The 24,965-nt window shown below is 40.1% G+C and overlaps 1 protein-coding gene across 18 annotated transcripts in view; it reads left to right on the top strand.

Moving 5' to 3' along the window:
* STARD13 (StAR related lipid transfer domain containing 13) overlaps positions 1-24,965 on the top strand; it is a 489,330-nt gene that overhangs the window by 388,224 nt on the left and 76,141 nt on the right. Inside the window, exon 1 of one of the 18 annotated variants that reach the window (XM_014848225.3) lies at positions 6,738-6,960. The exons of 15 other annotated variants lie outside the window; for them this stretch is intronic. The gene's annotated coding sequence lies outside the window, so the exon portion shown is untranslated. Of the gene's footprint in view, positions 1-6,737; positions 7,031-24,965 lie in introns of those variants that run through there. 2 more of the 18 variants (XM_070520513.1, XM_070520514.1) reach the window with 2 other exon arrangements.

The following is a 24,965-nucleotide window of genomic DNA, read 5'->3' as shown; positions in this document are numbered from 1 at the left end:
CAGAAGTTTATGATTTTTGGAATGTTACAAATATTGAAATAGAAATCCCATATATACAGTGGAACATCCATATAGATAAGGCAGTGCTGACATTTTCAAATTGTACCTGATGCGGAATTAAGTTCTTGTCATTTGAATTCCACGTACAGCTGTCATTACTCCTTTGGTTCATTCTCTGAGCTCTCCTGCTGCAGATGGGCTGTCACTTTTCCGATGTAATCTTTTTGGCTAAAGAAAGTTAAAAAAATCAAGGTCAATAATCCCAGTAGCTGAGCCAATTACCTTGATTTGATTCAAAATAAGAACATATTAGAGATGAGGGTAGGTTGCTTCAATCTAAAGACATAATAGCTTCACAAAACTTTCCATTTTAAACAACACTTACTAACAGCAAAGTGAAAATTTCTAATTTTATAATGAAAGGTAACATTTTTCCCCAGAAAAAGAAAGGGGATTAAATATAGTAGAAATTATCTGATAGATTATTATACCTGTTTAGGAATGTTAAATTCCAGAAAAGGAACTCGTGAACAGTTTGTTTTTAGCAATATACACATGGGTTTGCTTGGTTTTCAACATTACTTGGAATGTTTGCTACTGAAATTGGGTTGGAGGCATCCATCGTACCCTGAGAACCTGGAAACCACAAGTCGCAACTTGAAAATGGGTTCCGTGACACTAGAGACTTCAGGAAGTCACAAAGCCCCCATTGTGCACATCTGCACCTGCCTCTACCTGTCTGTGAGACCCCTGCAGACTAGCACATGTCACCACTTGCTTACGTGCTGAGTGCATGTGCACCCAAGCAACTCAATATCCAAATCAGAAAGTTTGGCATGCCCATTGCCACAAGTAAGAGTAACTCAACAGTAGAAGGTAGTATTTATTTTCTGCCTAAAATGGTAGAAAAAAGGCATGCATGCTCCAGATACCCGTGTGCAGACTAGAGGAACAGTCTGTTACCTGCAACAAGGAAAGGAATGGAATTCCACTCAATTAAGTTTTTCCTTTATGAGTTTGTGTAGTCATTCATTCATCTACCTGTTCTACCGTGCTGCCCAGGACGTAGACCTCCTGAGGGGAACAGGAGGGACAGGTGTCTCAGCCTCAGGTGGACAAGTGATGCACCTAGAGAGGCACAGGCATGTTACTACTGCATTCTGGAGCACTGCTGCTTCCTTGGTCTGGCCTCCCTGGTATCAAACTTTTGACTAAATAGTCACTTGGGTTCCATTGGATTAAGCTAGTAGCTTTCTTATTTGTTTATTTGAAAATCTCCAAGACATATTGTTAAGTGAACAAAATAAGTCTTTGAATAATACACACAATATGATTCTATTTATATAAAAAGAATTATCTAATGGGTATGCAACATGGGTGTGTATGTACATATCTGTGTAGATATATGTTACACATATAAAATATGTGTATGCAGATGTATGTTATATATATATACATAAAAGGTTGCGTATATATATTTATACATAGTTACATGTGTATATGTATGTATATATATTACATTTATGTATAAAAGTTTGGAAGATAGACAGTACACCACTAATAGGGATTACCTCTAGGAAAGCAAGTGAAATTAGGAGTTGGGAATAAAAATGGGTTCTTGCAGGACCAAATTCTGTCAGATATATAGACATTTATTAACAAGCAAACACCCCCACACACACACACATAAATCAATTCATGTAACTTGTGTGTAGCTTTGAAGAAGTCCCAGCTCTTCACTTTCCTTTTAGATGCTTCAACCACAATCTTACACAAAAGATTGGAGAGAGGCTTGAGGAAAACACCAGACTCTGAAAACAGATTCTGTCACCCATGCCAGCAGCAGGCAAACAGAACCCTCACAAATTGCGGCTGACTAAGGGAACTAAAATGATCACGTTGGTCATGCACAATTCTTAGGTTCTTTTTGGTAGATAATGGTAGCCAAAGAAGAAGTTTTGAGGCAAAAGGAGGCCAACTATTCTCCCCAAAATCTTACAACCAAGTCATATTGATAATATATCTAGGACCATTTCAGAATTTAGACTGAGACATTGTTACCAGAGATACAGGCAAAGGTCTTACCGGATTTTTACATTGAAATACTTTGAGCCAATCTATTTTTCTTGAATACCTTAATTCCACCAAGCTCGCTAGTCCACAGTAACAATTTTCACCAGTTAAAACTCATTTTTGACACTCAGAATGCTAACTGGAGATTGTCTGTGGAGAGATGGTACCAGCGGGGCTTCTATCAGCAGATTCTGAAGTGCAGCCTCCCTCTTTAGAATACTAGCTAGACTGTCCCAGACTTTGAATGCCTGGCTAGATGCTAGCAGCACCAGGTACTGCTAAGAAACACAAGGGTGACATAACATTGCACCATATAAGCTCGAGTGTTTTAAAGTAAATTACAGACGAGTACTGCAATCAGCTATTTTTGCAGATAATTCTGTTTCTTGAACTGTGATTAATCAGATTCCACTCTTTAATTGTAGTTATAATCATCTATATTTTAAAATTCTCACTATGGAATGAGAAATAACATATATTGAATGTTTATGCCAAGCTCTGTTCCCAGCATTTTACATACATTAACCCACTTAATCTTCACGACAACTCCAAAGCTATTATTATGCATTTAATAAGGAAGGGTCTCAAGTAACTTGTCCAAGCTCGTGGGAGTTGTACCTGGCAGTCAAGATTAGAACCCAGGCATTTGATACACAAAGTACACTTTTTTCACTGCGTTAAAGAGAGCGCACACTCATCCACGAAGCCGTACTGTCCTCACCAGCTGTGAACTCCTGCTCTTAATTTGCTCTTGCACAGATTCTGTGCACAAGGCAAATTGTCTGCATGTTATCACTTCTGAATGGCTCTTTCCTTGATCGTCAGTGCTCCTCTGGGGAGTCCCTGTTTCCTCTGTTTTTTCCTCTCTCTGGAACTCATGAGAAACATTTAATAATCTGGCCTGCCTCTCTGAAAAACAGAAAAGAAAATCTCCAGGGAGCCATATCTGTTGCCTCTGGGATCCTTCCTACAGTGCCCTTTCAAACAGCACATGGCTGCTATAGACCCCAGGGTTTGCTATGGAAGTTTCATACCCCTTCTGTCAGGCTGGACTCTACTTCTTGTATGTGGCCATTAAAGACGTCCTGTCATTGAAAAGAAAGGGACTGACGATTGAAATATCAGTTCCCTAGCTTAAGGATTCCACAACTGAGGACCAGCAGATCAGTCCTAATTATTCTTGCTGTTCTTGGTCTATGAACTCGCTGCACTTACACCTGGGCATGGATGTTGCTTGTAATGCTTAACTGACTTCTTATGCTCAGAGTTTGATTAAAATGGGAAACTTCAGACGCCGTGCCATTTGCTCTGCCTTCTGGTATAATCCTTAAAAGGATTTTTGTCCCAAACATGGATAGTGTTGCTTTTCAAGTACAGATTTTCCCAGGCATATGGATATTGGGCTTACCATGAAAATGGCCAGGACTGGATTAGGCAGTTTTCTGGCACCTTCAAGTTAGTGGTTGTGGCAAAACTGCCACATACATTTGAGTAGATTGTACACTACACAATTCTAGGTTGTCTTACTTCTGGGGAAGATAGGTGCCAATCTGGAAGTCAAATCCAATTCTTGGTTCCTCTCCCAGTGCCCATTCCTCCCCAATATTTTTCTTTCTCTACCATAAATTTACTCCCCGCCCACAGCTTCTCTTCCACACATGCTCCTTAGCCACTGGCAATCTGGTGCCTAGCACCAGTACTCTACGACAGCTTTCTTGTAGCTGCAAATATATTTTAAATGGCTGCAGAGTATTTAATTACATGACTGTACCGTAATTTATTTACAAGTTCCCTACTGGTAAGCATTTATGTAGTTTGCAGTCTTTTGCAATTATAAATAATGCTGAACTAAAAACCTGTATATGTTTGCACATCTGTCTGCAAATATCTCAAGATAAGATTTTCTTTGACTCTGATGTCTGTGCTGTTGCCTCTAGCACCCTTCTTTTTTTTACCCTCATCCTCCAAGTCCGAGACTTCATGACCTCTTGCTTCAATTATTACAATAGCCTCATAATTGGGTCAGTCTGCCTACTATCTCCTTTATAATCCGTCCTAAACATGGTTCTTAGATCTCCCTGCTCGGGTTATGTTACACCTGTGCTCAGAATCCTCCAAGGGTTCCTGACTGCTCTGTGAACTTCATGTTAACTCCCACACCCGCTCCCGGCATTCAAGGCCACACCACAGGATGGTTCCATCCCATCCTTGGAGTCTCATCCCCCGTGATTCCCCCACGTTCCCTATGCTGCAGCAGAACCAGATGGTTCCCATTTCCTGAGCTTGCTTTGCTCCTGCCTCTGTGCCTTAGAGCTCGTTCTCTACTCTAGGAGCGTCCTTCTCTCGCAAGTGCCCTTCCTCTCATCTCTGCCTGTGCAGATTCTTCCCAAACCGTAATGCTGCCACCCTAGTCACGTTTTCTGGATTCTCCCATTCCCACTCCCCAAAGCAGATGTGATCCTTCCCTCTTGAGCCCCAGCTGCACTCCTTCTGTCCCCCGCTGGTCTCATATCCTGTTTTAGATTGTAATCATCTGTGCCATTGTAAACCGGCTGCTGGAGAGCTGGAAGCAGGCATCCTCGGAGGTGTCTAGTCGGACGCCTTGCACATAATAGGAGTGAAAAAGTATTTGTTAGATTAGATCTTTTCACTTGGTAAATTCTCTTATCCCAAATTGGTATAATCCTTCAGCTTGGGGGGAAGAGATCATACACCTGAAGCCGTTATGAAAGAAGATTAACGTTCCAATGTGTTTAGCCAAGAACACAGAAGTGCGCTGGCGGTGGGGAGGCATGCAGGGTAGGAACAGGAGCTCATCTCATCTGCCTTTCCTTGGCCAGGGGTCCACAGCTGCCCTTGGCACAGCCCACATGGAGTAGGGTCCCGCTGGATTTGGAAAGCCTACTTCTTGCCAGTCGCAGCAAGCGAGGACTTGCATGCCCACTTAGGAAGAATTTAACCTAACAATCCATGTACTTTTATTAAAGGGACGTTTACAAACATCCTGGCTCTTGACTCACCCTCATTGTCAGCAGGATGACATTCTCACGGGAGGAAGTGGGGAAGGGGAGGGGTTGGGAGGTTGAGAGTAGAAAGCTGGATCAGATCAGAGGTCCCTGAACAAAATCTCCTCTTTTCAGTGACACAGAAAGCCTTTCTCCCTACAAATCCTGACCTTACATTTGAGGAGACTGGAAAGACATACAGGTAGCGTCAACCTTGAAGTGTCCAATTTTCCAGTTTCAAGCTCGAGCTTCTCACAAGAATCTGCACTCCCTCCCTAGAGTGAGTAACTCCTGGTAACTCTAGTTCAGTGTCTCACTCGTTCATCTACTCAACAAATGCCAATTCTGTGTGTCCCTGCCCTCAAAGGACTCACAGACTAATGACAGATGCCAGTCCCAGGATTTTATTGTGAGACTGTGGAAGAGAATTACAGTTTCAAGCTTTTACAACCCAGCCCCACTCTGACCTATGCTTACCGCATACTCTCTCACTGTAGAGTTCAAATGTTCAAAATCTGAATTGCTATTGTCCTCAGCAGGCACTTTATACCCCGCACATTATTCTCAGAATCCTTTTATCTTTAGCTTTTCCTATCACAGGCTGTGGTATTTAGTCTGGTGCCATCCTTTGCCAGATTAAATATTTATACTTATTTAATATTCTCTCTGTTGTTGAAAAGAACAATACAAACGTGGATTAGTAAAAACAAAGTACTTTATCATCTTGATTTAATCTTGCAATCCCCTCTGAGGTGTCCAGAGCTTACCCTGTGCCTTTCGTGTTCAAGGACACTGTCTAGGAAACAAAACTGAGACTTGAATCCAGATCTTCTGACTCTGGATCCTAACACAGTCTTCAAACCCTTAACCTTATTTTAGTAACACTCACGTAATTATTTGCTCTAAATGTGCGACCCCTCTACCTAATAAACTTTGATAACTGTTGATCACATAGAATATATTTCTAAAAATGCGTCCTTTGTCCTATTGATTTACAGAACAGACTGGTGTTACACATTCACCTATGTGACTCTGCTTGGTAGAGGAATCTCCTCTCTTCTAGAACGTGAAATGCATCCCATAAATTCTCTTGATTCACCACGTTCATCAGCAGTGTAAATACCTGCAAATCCCATGGCTTAGGGGGTGTAAAGTCGTCTGAATATGAATCATGACTTGTGTTTTAGGGTAGAAAATTACAAGCGCACCAATTTTGTAATGTACTGTTTTGGCATTTTCTTCTTTTCCATTTTCTCTTTGCAATCAGTTTTCACAATTTTTACGTGTTAAAAATTATTTAGTTATGGGTTTGTGCCTCTCTGTGTGTGTGTGTTTTAGTCATGGACATCTTCCTTTGAGTCTCATTAGGCATGGAAAAGCCTAAGCTTGGTTTAAAACACTTCCTCCTGTCCTGTAAAGTTTCCAGGCTAACTTAAAATGGGATTTGTTATATAACATACATGCTTGGCACTGGTATGGGGGATCCCTGGGAGAGGATCACCCCTCTTGGTTTGTGTCAGACTGGCAGCTTTTTCCTCTAGTATGTGCCATAGCTGCAGAGCCAGATTTGAAAGAGAGGATTTATAGGAAATCCAGCTGTGAGTTTTCGTTTTTGCTCTTGGAGCTGGAGGCGGGGCCAAAACCACCCTCAAACCAGGCACACCATTGATCAGGCTAGAATGATGTGGAACAGTCTCACAGACAACAGCTAAGCACAGAGGAAATATTAGCTGGCAGAGATAACGAAGAGGAAACACTCAGTGACAGATGCACCATCTGTCAGTTTCGGAGGAGCAATTTTCAAGAAAACAGAAAATGAAATGAAGAAGAGAGTGGTTTTGTTTCAAAGGCGCAGCACAGCCTAAGGACATTTTTAAACAAAGTAAGTTTGTATTCTATAAGAAAAAGAGGTCCTGGAGTGGGTAAGACAACAGTTACTTCCTATTTGCATTGTGAGTTTTGTTATTGATATATAGTTTTCTTTGTAGTATATTTGATATTTAGAAGGGCATTCTTTTAACAAGAACTTGATTTAAAATGTAAAGCTGTACCTCTCATTTTGATTATTCACTTTAAAAACATTTGAAAGTTACAGCAAGATCTATTTTACTTTTAACCTCAGAGAATTGTTTTTATCTCTGTTAGACTATAGACATTGATATAGGACTTTCTTATTTTTCTGAACTATGAGCAAAATTATTTGTGTCTTTCCTCAAAGGCAATTTAGTGAGAAAGTGCCCATCTCTCAGATTTAAGAGGCTGGCAGTAAATACTGTCTACTGGATGTTTCATTCCATGGGATCAGTTACATAAATAGCCATAAATATGACCTAGACTTCTATGTGCTTTCTAAATAATGTTATTGTGTTGACATAGTTTTTAAAGGAAGCTGCTTCAGGATCTTCTTTTAGTTTATCTTTCTCAAAAGCCTTTTACCTTTTTCTAGAACATAAGCTACCATATAAAACAATCCTTCTATGTATACATAATACATTTTAGAATGTATTAGTTTTAAAACAAAGTTGGACTTGTGCTGTTTGTTGTATTTTACATCTAAATGGTTTGCATTTGATGCCATATGTCAACTGTTTCTTAGGCTGGGATTTGTCTAATTCCAAGGAGATCTAAAGCAGTGATTTGGAATGATAAACTTATAGGAGCAATAGCAAAAAGTTTTGAGGGGATCACAGGAACCCCTTTATTAGAAAAAGATAATTCTCTTACAACTTACACAGGCAGAAAGGGACTTATTTTGCACTGGCGTTGGCAGGCTGTCTAGTCCAAACCAGAAGTGGAAGCAGTGGCTGTAAACTCGCAGAAGCAGAAACCACTCAGTGTTATGGCCCAATATGGATGTCAGAACTTTGTAGCATGTGTGGGAAAATGGCTGCAGTCCAACGTCTGGAATCATTTATCTTCTGGTAGAGTCTAGAAGACAACTGTTTTATGCATTTTACAGAAATCCTTGCTGATTGATTTCATTTACATAGAGCGAGCGCAGTGACTGATGGTGGGGACAACTGCAGGTGGGGGAGAAATATTGATCTATTTCTGTTTTTCCTGACATCCTGGTCCCATTAGTGTTCTTGGCACCTTTGAATGAGATTGTGCTGTCGCTGGCAACCATATGGTTTCTACAGGGCCATTTCCACACATTTCGTAATGAATGCCACATTTATGTCTTTCGTTATTAGAGGAATCAGAAACTGAAAGTTGAAGGTTTTGTCCTACTGTCTTTTCAGAAGCTTAACCTGTTTCCTACAGTCTAAATTTGAAGACTGAGAGGAAGAAAATATCAGTAGACAGAGTTCTCCGTAGACTGAGTGCAACATATGCAGTCACTTAGAGATGTGTGTGGGATAGTCTTTCTGAAATTCTGGAACATTCTCTTCTTGATATATAGACTCGTATCTGTATGTGAGGGTCTCAGATATGCCAGCCAGTATATTCTACGTGAGCTAAACTCACATGGGCTGACGTATGCTGACATGTGACAGGGCAACATCCAGCCCTGTTTTCCTAATGTGTGAAAGAATGTTTGCCAATTTCTGACAGTACCCGTGTCAGACCTCATGAAAACATTCTGAATTTACTGCAAGGACCAAGGTAACTGTCAGAAGCCTTGGATTTCAGCCACTACCCTCATGCTGCTTGACACGGTGACCGTGAGGAAGATAACTAACCTTTTAATAAATCTCTTTCATTGCTTAAAAATAGAGTCAAGAATTCTAGCCATCTCTTTGTCTCCCAGAGACATTTCAAATGTCAGTAAGATATATATGATGTTTCTTGTGCTGTTAGCTTGTAGTATATATGTCGTGTATGAAGTTGCCTCCATTTCCTTAGACAGAACTACATTTCAACTGAACAAGCTGAAAAACTCTGGATCACTAAAAACAAAATTCTATCATCTTCCACAGTGGTCCTTTCGTTTGCAGTAGCTTACCCTTGAAGCACTGCATTAACCTTTTTTCTCTCTGTGGAATTATTCTTTGATTCTCTCAATACACTTCCCAGCGTTGTGAAATACTGGTCGTTTCCTCAAACAGGTTGAAATTTTAGAAGTTGGGTCAAAATTGGTGCAATATTGCTTTCATTTACTATGGTTAAATATATATAATTTTTTAAATTCCTGATATAAGGAAAATGGATGATAGTGCAAATTAAGGTACCTAATATTTTCTTACATTTTATGTATACATATATATATTTAAATAAGTATATGCTTATCTTCATATAAGATACATATATATAAAATCCTTCCAAAGTATTCTAGTAAAGCAACGGTAAATAAAACATTAAAATTAAAACATAGGAGCCCTTAGTGTATTTTCATTGTAAACCATTTTCATTTTAAGTGACAAACATGATAGCAGCTTAGTATAGTGCAAAGGACATCAGAAGTCAGAAGTTAGACCTGCTGATCTCAGCTGCCATACTCCAAACAAAACCATCCTCGTGGGCACCAGTCACTGAATTGTAAAGCACCACCACCCTGTGAGTCACCCCACTCAACTGTGAGACTTTGGGCGAGTCAACCCCAGTGGCTCCTGCTTCCTCTGCTGCAATATGGGGATAAGAATGTATACTTCATCATGAAAGGTTGTTGTGCGGGTTAAATAGCACAATAATGTATGTGAAAATGCTTTCAAAACTTTGAACTGACTACTTCCTGGAATATCCCTTTCCTCCCTTTCTTAAATCCTGCCCATCATCCACAGGCTTCCTTTGACCCTTTTCTGATCTCCTCAAAGGTATGCTTTCTCCCTCTTCTGAAGCCTGAGAGCCCTTCATGGGAAGAACTGACATGTTTGCCAGTCATGTTCCTCCTCCCCTCCCCACCAACTGACCCTAATATTCCATGTGCTTTCACACCTCCATGCTAGTCCCAGGGCTCTACTAAATACTTTTTCTAGGACTTTTTATCATTCTCTTCATCTTCCAAGGCTACCTTAAGCACTACCAGTCTTTGAAGCCTTCCCCAACGCTCTTCCTCCACAGAGTCAGAGGCTCTTCATTCATGGTTCCCTTAGTATAAACTTCTAATCAAGTTCTTATCTTGTTCTGCTTTGTGCTTTATTTACATATGTTTCTCCCTTCATGGGCTCCTCAAAGTCAGGGAAGGTGCCATGTTTCTTTGATTCCCTGGGTTTACCATAGTTTCTCACAACTGGCTGGTGTTCAAGTACTGTTTGTTGAATGAATGAATAAGTCAGTCTTTCCATACCTTTTGGAAAATTTTATCTTGTTGGCGATATACTATAATCACATACTTTCTGAGGCAGAATCCGGGTACCCATTTTTGTGTCTGGAATAATTTGACCATTGTAGTATAATAGGATATAGACCTCTTTAGACTGGGAACCTGAGATTCCAACAACAGAAAGCCCTGTATGTAATCACCAGTAGATAAACTGTTAACGTGTTAGTCCTATCTGAGTCCTACTAATTATGCCTAGCTAAATAAAAACTATCAACCCACTGTCTTTATTTAGAGAGAGCTTTGATATATCTATAGCTATGTATGTTTTAAAAATAAAATCTAATCATCTTTTTGAAAGGTGGTTTGGCAGAATTTATCAAGACCCTCTGATTCAGTAATTCCCCTTCTGGGAAATTATCCTAACAAAGGGGTGAAAAAAACAAAAAATAAGAGTAGACAAAGCTTTCTGAACAAAGATGTTTAACATGATATTATTCATAAATAATACAGAAAATGGCAAATAAGTGACCAGCATTATTTTAATAATCAGAATAAAGTTCTTAATAATCCAAAGGTTGCCTGATCAATCATTTCCTAATGGTATGGACCTGAGGGCTGCCTGTCTTAGATACTTTACACAGAACCAGAGATATACTTAGAACAACCAAGTTTAGCAACTTCTTATCAGGCTTCTCGTTTTATTACTCTCGCTTTTTTTAGTTTAGAAAATGCTGAAAATAAGGTAACCGTTGAGACCAAAGTTTGAAAACTCTTTGAAGGAACAATAATCCTAGCATCAAGAGGGACCTAAATGGCCTGTCTTACCCATTTTCATTAAAAGATAAACTATCACTGAGAGATGGAAATTTTACCCGTTTAACTTTTCTCTTGAACTGAGGTGAAACACGGTTAATCAGAGAAAACTTGAGTCTACTTGTTAAATGACTGTGAAGAAAACTATGTAAATTGTGGGAGCTTTTTGTAATCCCTTACTTAATCTCCTTTTACATGGAATAACTGGCAGAGGTAAAGCCATTTTATCATAATAGTTTCTGCAAGTTATATCAGGATAAACCACAGGAATACTGGAAATAATCTCCTATCCAATCAAGGTCATGTAGTCGATTGAACACTGAGCTGAGTTAGAAGCTCCACTCTCTGTTTTATAACCTCACTGATAAACGGGTTGGGGGCCGCGCCACTGAAATACATTATCCATCATTCACCTCTTTGTTCAAGAGGGGAGGTTTTCTTTTTTCAGTTTTTGGAATAATACTTGAAATGCATCCCCACTAATAATGCCACTCCCGGAAGCTCTCAGTAAAGAGGCCAGAGCAAAAGACTGCTGGTGAGCAGGCACATGTCCCCAGTAGGCCTGTCCATCTTCTCTTCATGGGCAGAGAAGCATGCGCCTGCTCTAAAGACATTTCTAAATGGTCCTGCTCGGTGTACTGTGGAAGAAGTGGTGCAAGTCGCCTCCTTCACTGTTTAAATGGTCAAGGAATGCCAACTTCAGAAATGAATACAAACACGGTAATAAATAGATAAATCCCCAAATGGGCTACAACCAAGCCAACATGCAAAGCAGAGTCCTGAGGGTTCAGTTTACCCTCCAGGAAACCTAAGTCTTCCTAATCAGGAAAGCTCCTTGAAGCGGCCTCCTTCTCGGTGAAGCTGTGGAAGCCTGAGGAGAACGTCTTCACAGGGCTGGCAGGGTAGCTACACCTTGCCAGCGGCTTCCACAAACAAAAACGATGGCATGAAAGCAAAGGGGGTCGGTCACGTAGCTTGAACTGAGCCGAGCTGGTTGTCGGAGCTAGAAGAGAAGGAGAGAGCAACTGCTCACTGAAGGAGGACTGAGATCCTCCAGCCCAGTGGCCTTTACTGGACACCAAGGAAGGACGTGAGTGCTGTCAGCAAACCAGAGGGGCCCCAGGAGTTCCCGGAGGGCGTGCAGCTACCCTGCAACCTCTCAGAAGGGCCTCCCAGGACACTTGTTTATTTTGCAGTCAGCAAAGGGCAAGAGGGCCCTGCCTGAATTTGTTGCCCATGATTCCAGAATTTAAAGTCACTCCACTGCCTCAGTGAAGATTATGCTATAAAAGCTTCTTGGAATTATTGGTTCTCTACTCCCCACAAGAAAACAATGATTTAGAACAGTCTCCTGAGAACTTCTTTCCACATGTGCTTATTATCCTGCATACTGGACCATTTGTACTGGGCCTGGCCAATGACTAGCTATATACATAGGGGACAGGCCTGGGGAGGAGAAACCAGCAAGCAGATGAGATACAATTTCTAGAATTAACTATGAATTACTCCATGAAAAGAACACTTATGTAACACGGAGGCATCCTGACTGGTGTTCTTTGGGCCTTGCAAGTACTTGAATAAAACCACAAAATGGTTAAACAACAATAGTGGGCACTCAGATTAAAAAAGCAGTTTATTTTTAGCTGAGAATCAAACTTCAAATTAAGTGACGTCTCTGTGCCAGGCATTACAGCAGGGAGAAGTAAGATATCCATATCTTTAGAGTTTATTATGAAAGTCTCCTACTTCATGTTGGTTTAAGCTGTAACTGTATTTTTCTTTTCACTCTCGCTAACATTCAGTTGTTTGGTGTTGGTGTATTACTTCTACAAAAGATCTTACTGCTTATCTTGCTACAATTCTCTTGTCTCAAAATCCCCAGCTAGTGACATTGTATATTTCAGCAAACATGTACTGATCCTCTACTATGTACAAGGAACTGTGCAAAGGAGACAGACCTATAATATCTTCTCAAGGATGTTATAGTCCCATCTTGGGGGTAGATATGGACACGATTCAAGGAAGAACAACCTTTATACTAAATGCACTAAGGTGTGAGGCAAGGCGCTATGGAACCATGTTTAAATCTAATTGGAAGAATGGGGCAGCTTCATGCATGATATGACATTTGAGCATGCCTGGAATCATTGATAGATTTCGGTAAAGAACAAAGTAGGAAATAGATATTCCAAGACAAAAGGATATATATCTAAAAACACAAAGACTTTAAAGTGTTGAATGTGTTCAAGAATAAACGCATAGTCCCCCAGCATGAGTAGACTTTAGGATGTATGGGGAGATAGCTGCATTGGGAAATGGGACTGGAAAGGGAGATTGGGGCCAGATCTTTGAAGGTTTTTAAATGTTATTTCATAAATCATGCAGAACTATTGACAGTTTATGAGGAGGATGGTGATTTTTAATTTGTCATTTAGGGTGAATGTTCTGGTAGTAGGATATCTTAGAGAAGAAGCCATGACACCACTTATAGGTCCATTGCGATAACCCATCCATCCACTTATCCCTCCATTCATTCAACAAATATTAATTGGGTACCTACTGTGCACCAGGCCCAATTTTAAGCAATAGAGAGATGTCAATAAGCAAAGCAGGAAAACAAAGTTTCCTGCCCTCATGGAGCTTATGTTCTAGTGGGGAAGACAGATGATGAGCAACATAGACAGATAAACTCTGTTTATTTTAGTGATAATTGATGAAGAGAATGAACAAACCAGGAAAAGGTGGTATGAATGTGAGCAGGAGGTGGGGGGCGGGGGGGGCTCACATTTTGTGAACAGGTGGCCAGGGAAGTCCTCTTTAAGTGACTTGAGTAAAGACTTGAAGGAAGGAGAGTGAAAGAGGGGGTCTATGGATGGCTGAGGTAAGAGGGGGTCCAACAGAGGAAATAGAAAAGGCAAAAAAGGCTGTGGTGCTGAGTGAGCCTGGGGTTCTCAAGAGTTGATGGTCTAGTTGAGGCAGCGTTGGGGCAGAAGAAGAAGGAGAGAAAGGAGCCATTTCAACACAAAAGCATCCAGCCATGACTGGTGGGTTTGGGTTAATAAGAAATAAGTCGAAGACGACTTGAGGAGTTTTACACAAAATGACTTAGGTGGATATAATTGATGTTGGGACAGCTTTTGTAGGATGGTCTTGATGATCTCAGCAAAGGAACAGGTGAAGGCAGCGAAGAGTGCGTGAGTAGCGTAGGATTACAGCTGGGAACTGGAAGTCAGTGGCAATGTTTTTCACTAGCTGCTGGGAGGAATAGGACGAGGACCTTACTGGATATAAATATAAGGATTGATGAACAGTGTTTTTAGCTTACTGTGGCTCGTTATCTGGTCGGCAAACATTTATGAGCACTTACTGTGTGAGCAGTACTCTGCTGGGTGCTGAACATACACAAGCGGAATATGCCCACTGACAGAGAGGAAAGAGAATATTTGTAAATATATAAAGTCTGTTCCTTTATCAGACCGGAGAGAATGCGATAGTGTAAATATTTAACTGTTCACAACAAGCCCACTTGCGATGAAAACAAATTTTATTCGGCTGATTCTTAAGAGGTCCATTTTTTTAAATAACCTTTCTCTCCCCTTTTTTATAGAGTTGACTCAATTAGAACCAAAGAGCTGTATTCTTCAATAATTAGCCCTGCCGAAATCTGTCTGTAGGACTGACTTTCCAACCAGTGTGCTTTGAGGTGCCTCCCATGGGATGCTGGCGTGCTCTGCAGGGGGCATAGGTCTGCTGAAGATACTGATCCCATCAGCCCTCCAGCTGGCTGAGCAGGGCCTGGGGCAGCCAAAGGCCCCATGTGATAACCCTGTGCTTCCAGCAGCCTGCAGTTTATCCCAGCAGATAGTACAAATACAATGTGGGCCATGTTGTGAAAAAGGTGGGACAGCATGCTGGCAGCTATGGTCCCACAGGATGCCCACTCTATGCTCATGTTGCCTAGCACAGTGGCCCCACACTTTTTTGAATGTATGCTCCTATCAGTAACGAGAGATTTTCTGCAGTACTTCCAATATATCTATTTGCATTTCACAAGTTGTATACATGTTCCACTATCATCAAGTATCTCAACTCATAAAGGCCATACATAGCTCACCAACAATTACATAAATCCCTATTTCCAATCATCTTCCAGACAATTTAAAATTATTCCAGCTGATTTCTTGTCTGGTCTAAATATATTTTCCTTGTTCCTACCTTTTAGATGTGACTATTAGAGGGCCGGTACTAGAGGTGGGGGAATTTCAGCTTTGCCACTTTCTTGTTGGCTACTCGCAGCAGAAATTAACATCATCCTCTCTTTGTGGTTTCTCTGCAGGAATCTTTTTCAGTTGCGTCTCCATTTTGTGAGGGTTAATTTGGTTAAAAGTAAGCAATGGATTCTCCATCCTTTCGATCGCATACGGGTAGACTGGAGTACACCATGACACCTGGCAGTACTGAAATGCACATGTGATTCTAGCGCCGCCTCCCACAGAGACCACCAGAAGGCACGCAGCTTAAGTGAGGGCACCTTATATCAAATCCTCATATTGAATACTGGCATAACAGTTTATTTCTTAAAATATCTAAAATACTGACATAAAATCTTTAAACACAAATAGAAATTTCTAATATATTCATCTGCACCCTAGTTTGGTGACTGTTGCCCTTGTGTCCTATAAATACCCATTGCCTTCCTCTTTAGCCTAATGATAACAGCTATTAGTTATTATGTGCTTTTCATCTGCCAACCACGGTACCAATATCATCCTATTGCGTCCTCACAGCCACCCCTTGAGGCAGGATTATTATCTCCATTTTACAGATGAGAAAACTGAGGCTCGGAGAGGCACATTAACTTGTCCAAGATGGCATTGCTTGTAAGAAATGAACAGATTTGAAACATAAGATCCTTCCAATCTTTTTTTTTGGTGAGGAAGTTTGGCCCTGAGCTAACGTCTGTTGCCAATCTTCCTCTTTTTGCTTGAAGAAGATTGTCCCTGAGCTAACATCTATACCAGTTCTCTATTTTGTATGTGGGTTGCCACCACAGCGTGGACTGACGAGTGGTGTAGGTCTGCACCTGGGAATGGAACCCACAAACCCCAGGCCACCAAAGCAGAGCCCACAAACCCAACCCCTGTGCCACCGGACCTGACCCGAGATCTTTCCAATCTTAATTACTGCCTTCCTTCTCTTAGGATCTAAGGTAGTTCTCATTCTTGTGTCTAAAGAACTTAGTTCTAAAAATGATGAATTTTGAGTTCTCAAGACACTCTTTGAGATAATACTCTTAAGGGTGCTACCTGTCTGTTTCCTGCTTTACATTATAGCACCATTGTGCCTGGTTAGTTACCATGCCACAAATCTGGTTACTACGGCATCCCTCATATTAGGAAAATATTTGTCAGCTCCAGGTGGCTGGAACACGAGACAGGCTGACTGATAGTAGGTGAATAAGAACAGTGATTTGACGAGTTGTCGAGTAGTATGCTGAGAGAAAAATACCGTCTCCAGGGACTCTGAGGCAGTAGGCCAAGGATTTACACACTGTATTTCTACTGCTACAAAACCTCCACTTTAGTCAGCTGGGGTGGAGAGAGTGGCTACATCTGCAAAGATAACAAAGGAGGCTGGTGAAATGGCATTCCTTCCCGTGGGGGGAACATATATTGCATTAGAAAATGTGAACGTATTGACCCGGTAAAGTTATGTTGCCATTTCCAAAGTGGTGGCAGGATTAGGCATTTTAATTGTTGGTCATTGATTTAAATCATATCCTTAGTCAGAATTTATTCTCCGTGAACGTGATTACATCCAGATAATATTCTATTCCAGGAAAAAGGGAAGAACAAAGGAAAATAAGTGAACCACAGTTTACTAGAATCTCATAAAAGTTCTTGCACAAGAAGTAAAGATGCATGGGAAAATATGAGTTCTTTTATAAAAACAAATTCTTCCTTGAAGTCACTACAAGATTGCAGTTCATATAACATATTGGTATGTGTATATGTTTATACAAGAGTGGGCTGCGTCACCAGAAAAATGAGAATTCAAAGTCTCTACGGTAGCTCTGGTCATTTTTTTTTATGACTAACGGCATATATAATCTCCTTTTTAAAGAGCAGTTTATCATTCATTTCTCTTTAAAAAGAAAAATCCATTTTCACTTTCTCCAAAGAATTCCATATATGGGAGTTGAGAGCCATTTTTCTTTCCACGGTAAGTCTTCCTTATTTTGAATTTGTCCTGTATTCTGCCCCAAACCAACAAAGCATCATAGACTTAAAAATTTTCTAATGACAAACATACAAATTTTGTCTAGTTTATATTAAAGCAATTTCATTCCATGCTAAATACTTTAAAATATGGTGTTTAAATGTAAATATACTTTCAAACCTTAAAACACATGCTGCTTTAACCTATTTTATGTATGCTTACCATAAAAGAACCTACATTTACAAGATACATAAATTGGGGGAGGGGGGGAGAGTTTGCTTTAAGATTCAGTCAAAACACTTTCTTTAAAGTGGAAAAGTTAGTCTTAGTAAACTGGACTTCAGAGCAGAATATTTCCAAAATGAAATATTAACCAGCTCTCCATATTTAAATTGATTTATTTGCAAAAGTTCATTTAACACATGATTTTAAGGTCATGCCTGTTTTTAAAGGTGAAGTGTATTTATGACTCAAAAGTCATCACATTTTTATATATTTGTTTATCCAGTTATTAGGCATGGGCTGTGTCCATGGCCCCATTCCTACGGCTTTTCTGCTGAGTCGAGTCCATTGACAGCTCAGATTGAGGCAAGAAGGGCCAGGAAGAACGTGGTTCTGTGCTCTTGCTTCTGCAAAGCAAGGATTCTTTCTTCATTTTTCCCTATATAAGTGAAAATAAGCTCTAACAATCTTTGAGGTCTCTGAGATAATTCTGGACTTGTTTCTAATAGAAAAAAACAACAACATGAAAACCTTGGCTTAAAGGAACTTTTTTGCTTCAGCTCTGAGAAGAAAAAAAAGCATAATCCTATTACACTTACTTATCAGCGCTATTTGAAATTCTGACTGGCTCGATAATCACCATGGAGCCGCAGAGTACTTAGCCGGTAGATAGCTAAATTTAATTAATCGGACTGATTGCTGGGTAAACCCCTTCATTCATTTTACTGGTCTGCGTACTTTCTCTCCCCTGCCCCCCACGCTGGGGTCCTCTTTTTGGCTTCCTTGTTTTCACGCTGCGAGCTCTGTGCAGCAGCTGCCAACAGCACTGGCGCAGGAGGCCTTAGAGCAGCATGGTGTCCTGGAAAGGTGGAAGGCTTTGAGTTCAGGAGGATCTGGGTGTGCAGTCCAGCGCTGTCCCTGATTGTGTGCACGCTTTCTTACTGCTCACCTCCAAAATGGTGATAACAATGTCTGCCTCAGAGAGTCAGGGAGAGCGTGAGCTCATACGGTGAAGGACCTGGTGCTCTGCTTCATCTGGGTGTCTGCCCTCATTGTTACTGCTCCTCCCTTCTTTCAAAGCATTTAGAGACTTCACTGTTCCCAGAGCCTAGTGTTTCCTTCTAGAACCTTCCACAAGGATTCAAGACCTTTGAAAATATATTGCTTGATGATTCAACTTTTTCCCCTCCTTCTTGTCACTAACAACCCTCCCTTTCATCAAAGTTTAAGCACTGCCATTTAGGTGACCTCTGTTTCTACTCCTCATATTTTCTGGTGCAATGGTGACGTTCTACGTATTTAATGGCTGCTTAAAGTATGAATAAATGGGGGAATTGATGTGAGTAAATGTTTTTATCTTGCCTTTGGTTTTTTTTTATTTATAATTTATACCCTACATAATTGCAAAAGGATTTGAAAAGGCTTTGCTGGGTTTTTGTCTATGGATTCCCATTTAGTTATGAGTGACGACCAGAATTGGAGCAGAAGCCCTTGGTTTGACTTAGAACATCCCCACTGTGTGACCTTGACACCTTATTTAACCTCCTTGAGCCCTAGTTTCTTCCTCCATAAAATAAGGAAGATAATACCTTTTTTAGAGATCCATATGAGGATTAAATGAGCCATTGTATATAAAAGCATAAAGCATTTAACATCATGCCTGGCACACAATATTAACGATAACAATGTGGATACCTTCTAGCAGAATATTTGAATGGCATCCAAGAGAATTAAAACAAGAACCAAATGGATTTTTTGGCCTCATAAACCTGCTTCATACAATTTATATCAGGAAAAACATTCTGGAATATGCATTAAAAAAAAAACCCTGCAATATTCTGGTGGTAATATTTATTTCAAAGAAAACAAATTCTGATATCAAGTGTGCATGATTATGATTAACAAATTAAGGAATAATAGAAGCAAATGTACCAATATACTGTTTTATCCTCTAAGTAGCTTATTCTGTTCAGTAAATACTCCAATTATAGCAAATGTTTATCTCCAGTCAAACTACAAAATGCCTAAAGCCTTCACAGGCTCTAGAATTTTTTTTGCCTTTTCAATAATAACTATTTAGTCAGTTGCCACCAGGTTTTCCCAGCCGCTGTGTGCCTGACACCGTGTCAGGTGCTGTGGGAATCCTGGAAGTGATTCCCGTACCTTGATTTCGGGAAAGCAGTCAAGGCCGTATGCACCAAGGGCCAGCTTGCCTGGCTGATTTGCAGCCTGAGTGCAGTAATGAGGTCATTTACCCAGACATTTTAATAACTGTCTTGTAATAACTGACTGCCTTAAAAAAGGCCCTTTTATTCATCTCCCTGCAGTCAGAATCCTGTCTGTCTTCTCTTCTTTATTAGAATTGGATTACAAAACACAGGGAGATCAAAAATGTTACATTTAAGAAGAAAATTTTTAGAAAGGAGCCAGTTGGGGTTAATGTCTGGGACAAAGACACAACAGCTGAGGCTACGGTTTCTCAGGATGTTTCGCTTGCTGTGTCAGAGACCACAGTATGAAATCATATAAACCATTTGGATTAGAGCCCATCAACAAAGCTTTCCTGGCTACAAAGTGTTAGACCAACCTTAACTTTCCTCTAACGTTTATATGGGTTTTCTTGGATTCAGTTAGCATGGATGTGGCTGTTGTCTACCATCTTGCAGCCAGAACACAGGTGCAGTTTATCTTCTCTGAAGTCCTGTGACATTGTTTCAAAGTGGCATTGGCCTCCCTGATTTCAGTTATTGTCAGTGTAACATTTCATCTTACAAATCATAGGACTTTAGAGCATTAAAAGACTCTAAAAGGGGCCTCAGAAGACCAAGATGGAAGAGGTTAAAGTGTCGTGCCCAAGGTCGCACAGCTAGCTTGTCACTTTGTCTGCTGGTTTCATTTGGCATCTCTTGACTCTTCCTTCAGAACAACAGCCTGTTCTGTAAAAGTCTTTGCTCTCTGCAGGGTCTCTTTTTTTCCTAATTTCCTGAATATGTACATTTTTTTCCAAAAACAATTTTTTAAGGAAATTTTTATAAAGCTCTTGGTAACAACAGTAGATGGACTATGACCAAATAAATCATTTTTAAAATTAAATTAAAAGCATTCAGAAATTACTTAGCTTACTGTCTGATAATCCATAGTGGGCCAATCATCAAAGCTCCAAAGGAAAAATACATTTAAAAAGGTGAAAATCATGTATATAGTTTTTTACATGACTTCGCTTCAGTAACTGTTTATGTCATAACTTAATAAAATAAATATAGCTTGTATATTGTTTACAAAATTCCAACGTCTTTTTGGAAACTTGAGTATAATAATGCATTGAAGTAACACTGGGTTTTTTTGTTTATTTGTTTGTTTTGAATGCTTGGATTTTTTTTAAGAGTATGTAATTATATTGGGCACATTGAGAAATGGGTGCAATGTTCCAACTGTATTCACTTTATTTTGGGTCTGTCACGGTGGTGTTGCTAAAAGCCACAGGCTTAAAAACATTTGGAATTTTGTTTTCATGCTTATCTCAGTAAATCCCTAAAATATTGTTTAAATAAACCCGATCCAGGGCAAAATAAAGCCCAAACAGGCATTCGCTAGCCACAATGAACTTTAGCCAAATATTTTTTCATCAGTTAATGTGAACTTACTGGGTGATCACGGGGTACCTGCTCCATTGAGATGGTTGTTTTATCCCAGAAGGGGCTGGGAAGCTAAATTTTAAAATAACATCAATCTAGAATCAGGTTTGGATCATCATTTCTGCAATAGTATTTAAAATGATTTAGAGTGGATTGAATTTGAAAGTAAGGTGAACCTTAAGCTGCTACATTTCAATAACTTTCATTGATAGAAATCCAGAATACCTAGGACAGGAGAAAGACAGGGAGTAAAGGATGCAGAGAACCATCTTGTAGATAGGAGAATAATTGAGCAAGGCAAAAAATTGTACTTAGATGAAATTGAGAAAGGTGTCAAAGTTACTGACTTGAGAAATAGCTGTGAACTGAGCATTGTCCACCATAAGGACACCAGTAAATGGCAGGAATGGCAAACCAGCAGGTCCTTTCTTTGTGTGAGAGAGTTCATATACAGCAGCCAGATAATCAAATAGAGGTGTCCTGGACAACCAGTGCTGGCCTAACTCTCCAAATGCCAGCCAGAGGACTGTGTTTGTCTGGGAAATTTGAAAGGATGACTTGTTGTTTGAGTCTCTTCCTTCCTTTCTTCCGTTCTTCCTTCCTTCTTTCCGTTCTCACTTGTCGCCTTGCTTCTTTCTTATAACTAAAAATTAGTTATATCTAGCCATTAAATACTAATTTTAAAGATAAAGCCACTTTGGAGATTCCAACTAAATTGTAAATGTGTCTATCACCTCTTGTAAATATACTAAAGAAATTTTTTAAATCTTGATTTGTAACTCTATGATTTTATGAGGCATCAAGCTATTCATGATATTACTTTTTAAACAATAAAAATAAAGGATAGGAAACATTTTTAAATGGCAAAAGAGAAGCATAAATACAAAGTATGGCATCTTTGACTTATCCCTGACACACTAAGCATCTGTCTCAATATCCAGTCACAACTGGTTTAAAAAGTAAACACCAAATGTCACTTCGTAGTCTTAAGCCTAGAAATTAAGTATAGCCTGAAAATAAATACAAATGTATAAGGGATTTGTGAGTCTTGTTATTAAGGCAAAGTGTCTTACCATTTGTCTCTTTGACTGACTAGTATGATGAGGGTAAGAAGTTTCCTTATGAAAAGGACATGGAACAAGGAACCCTATCCACCAGTCACCAGTCAGTATCCTCTCCAGGGACCTGCCATTAAAGTCTGGATAATCCCAAACTGGCTTTTAAATGCATTTCATTCCTTAAAGCCAATAAACAGTGAAATAAACCTCTTGGATCAACTGAGATCAGGTTTCTTTGGGGGTAGGGGGATTGGGAGGAATTGAATCTTTTTCAAAAAAACCTGTTTCACAGTCTATCTTACTGTGGTACATATTGAAAGTTGGATGGTTTCCATGAAAACAAAAATAGACATAAAAGACAAAAGAGTTTGTGAGCCATACTTAGAGTCAAGTTGGTTGTGTATGTGTATGTTTGCATGTGTGTAGGAGCAAATCTTCCCCAGAATTTTTTTCTCAGAATTAACTCTCTGTGTGCATTTTGATTTTTCGTGTGCATACTCTTATGACTCATTCAGTATTCATGATTCCATAAACGTTGGCTATATATCTACTCTTTTCCAGACATAAGGTGGCCATTGGGGATTCAAAGTCAAATAAGGCAGAGCTCCCTGTCCTCAAAGTGTTATAATCTCAGCCAACTAAAAGTTTATTTCCCACTCACGTTGAAGACAAGGCACTGCTCCAGATCCAGGCCAAGTGAAGGTCCCTCACCTCAACACGCAGCATCTGAGGTCCCCTGGGCATCGGCACATCCACTGGTGGACAGAGAAGGAGAGGGAGTGGTGGACCACATAGCAGATTCACCCACAGGCCTTTGCACAGAACTCCTTCACATGACCTACCTGCAAGGGAGACGGGGAATCGTAGTCCACCTGTGTGTTTGTTAAGTACTTAGCTTATCACTGTCACAATATTATTTTAAAATTTTTAATTAAAAAAATTTACAATAATAAAAATATTCTTTGGGGTCTGCCCAGTGCCACAGCGGTTAAGTTCACATGTTCCACTTTGGTGGCCCGGGGTTTGCTGGTTCAGATCCCGGGTGCGGACATGGCACTGCTCGGAAAGCTATGCTGTGGTAGGCATCCCACATATAAAGTAGAGGAAGATGGGCACGGATGTTAGCTCAGGGCCAGTCTTCCTCAGCAAAAAGAGGAGGATTGGCAGCAGATGTTAGCTCAGGGCTGATCTTCCTCAAAAAAACAAACAACAAACGAAAATATTCTTTTATTAAGAACTGACCTGGAAAGCTAAGACTCATGTACTACATCCAAGCTATTACTATTAATGATGAATAAAGATGCAAGTCTCAGTAAAATAGATATCCATCCAACCACTTATCTTTAATTAGGTCTCAGATTTGCCCAATCAGACTTTTCATAAATATAAGATTGATGACTTTGCTTTATATTTCTTTTACCCTCTGTCCTTCCTGAAGTTGCAAATAAGCAATAGAAAGATGAGGAGCGGAGTCAGGATCCTGGAGGTAAATTGAGTATTAAATAATGCACAACTCAGGTCATTGCTGTGATGGCGATAGTTATCTCCTAAAAAGTCAAGAGTCCGCAGTGCTCTGCCAGTCACTCTCCAATTGCGATGGAGTAGGAGCCGCCTCTCCCCTCTGCCTGCCTTCCAGCAACCCTCTCCCTCCCAGTCCTCCTCACACTCCCCCAGTTCAAGGCTCTTACAGAAGGGGAAGTTTAGCCACGAGTTGAAAGGATGGGAAGTGACTCATGATTTCCCCCAGGGGTCAGGTGAGTGGGTAGTGAGGGAAGGCTGGGAGAGAGAATTCCAGATTAGAAAAGTTACCCAGATGGGAGAGTGACCAGGGCTGGAATTTCAGGAACGACAAATGACATCAGCATTGGTGTGACTCTCCCACTTTCCCAGACAAGCATCTCCAAGCTCTGCTGTGACTCGTTTCCCATTGATTCTCACAAGATTGGAAACAAGGAAGGATCAGTGTGAAGCCCAAGGAGAACGGCTGTAACGCCTTGAAGCAGAGTGTCACAGGAGGCTTCTGGGAGAATTGGCTTGGTAGTTCAGTGCTGTCTACGTTTTCCTAATAGAAACCATTATGCCAAAGAGACTTTTAAAACCTAGAATTCAGTAAACCTAAGATGTGTGGATTTTTTTTTTTTTTGCTGTTTTGAGATTATTAATTTCAAATACTCTGTATTTTCTGATACCATTATTGTGTTATGAAATAACACAAGTGAGGTTCTAGAATATGTAATTAATAATATGCTGTTTAGACTGTAAATAGAAACCACACTTGACAGAGAAGAGAGGCGTAAAATTTAAGGGTTTGTGAACGTGGGTTCATCGGTACCTGCAAGATACCATGAGAGTACTTTTTGTACCAGGAAGGAGGAAGTCTTTTAGAAACATCGTGTTTGCTACTTGTAGTCAACTGCAGAATGTTTTAGAAATGTACCTAAAGGGCATGTAAGAAAAGATTTGGAAATTTCAAACAAAAGATTAGCCATTGGAATTATAACGTAACTCCCGAGCTGTTTCTTTATGAGTAGCGAGTTCTGTTTGCTAGTAAAAGACCCTGTTGATAATGTGAATGAGTGGAACATACTCCACCTTACATTTTAGTTATATTTAAGGGTTTGATTCATTAGAAAGTGTGTGGCTTTTTCTGTTCCAAACGGAATCCTTTCTCCGTGGCTTTCTTTTGAGGCTGTGATGCAAATCCGTGGTGCTCTTTTTTAATGTGAATGAAAACAAT

This window comes from Equus asinus, chromosome 11, assembly GCF_041296235.1.
Source record: "Equus asinus isolate D_3611 breed Donkey chromosome 11, EquAss-T2T_v2, whole genome shotgun sequence".
In the NCBI taxonomy this organism is placed as follows: domain Eukaryota; kingdom Metazoa; phylum Chordata; class Mammalia; order Perissodactyla; family Equidae; genus Equus; species Equus asinus.
This window is presented reverse-complemented; position numbering and strand designations above follow the sequence as displayed.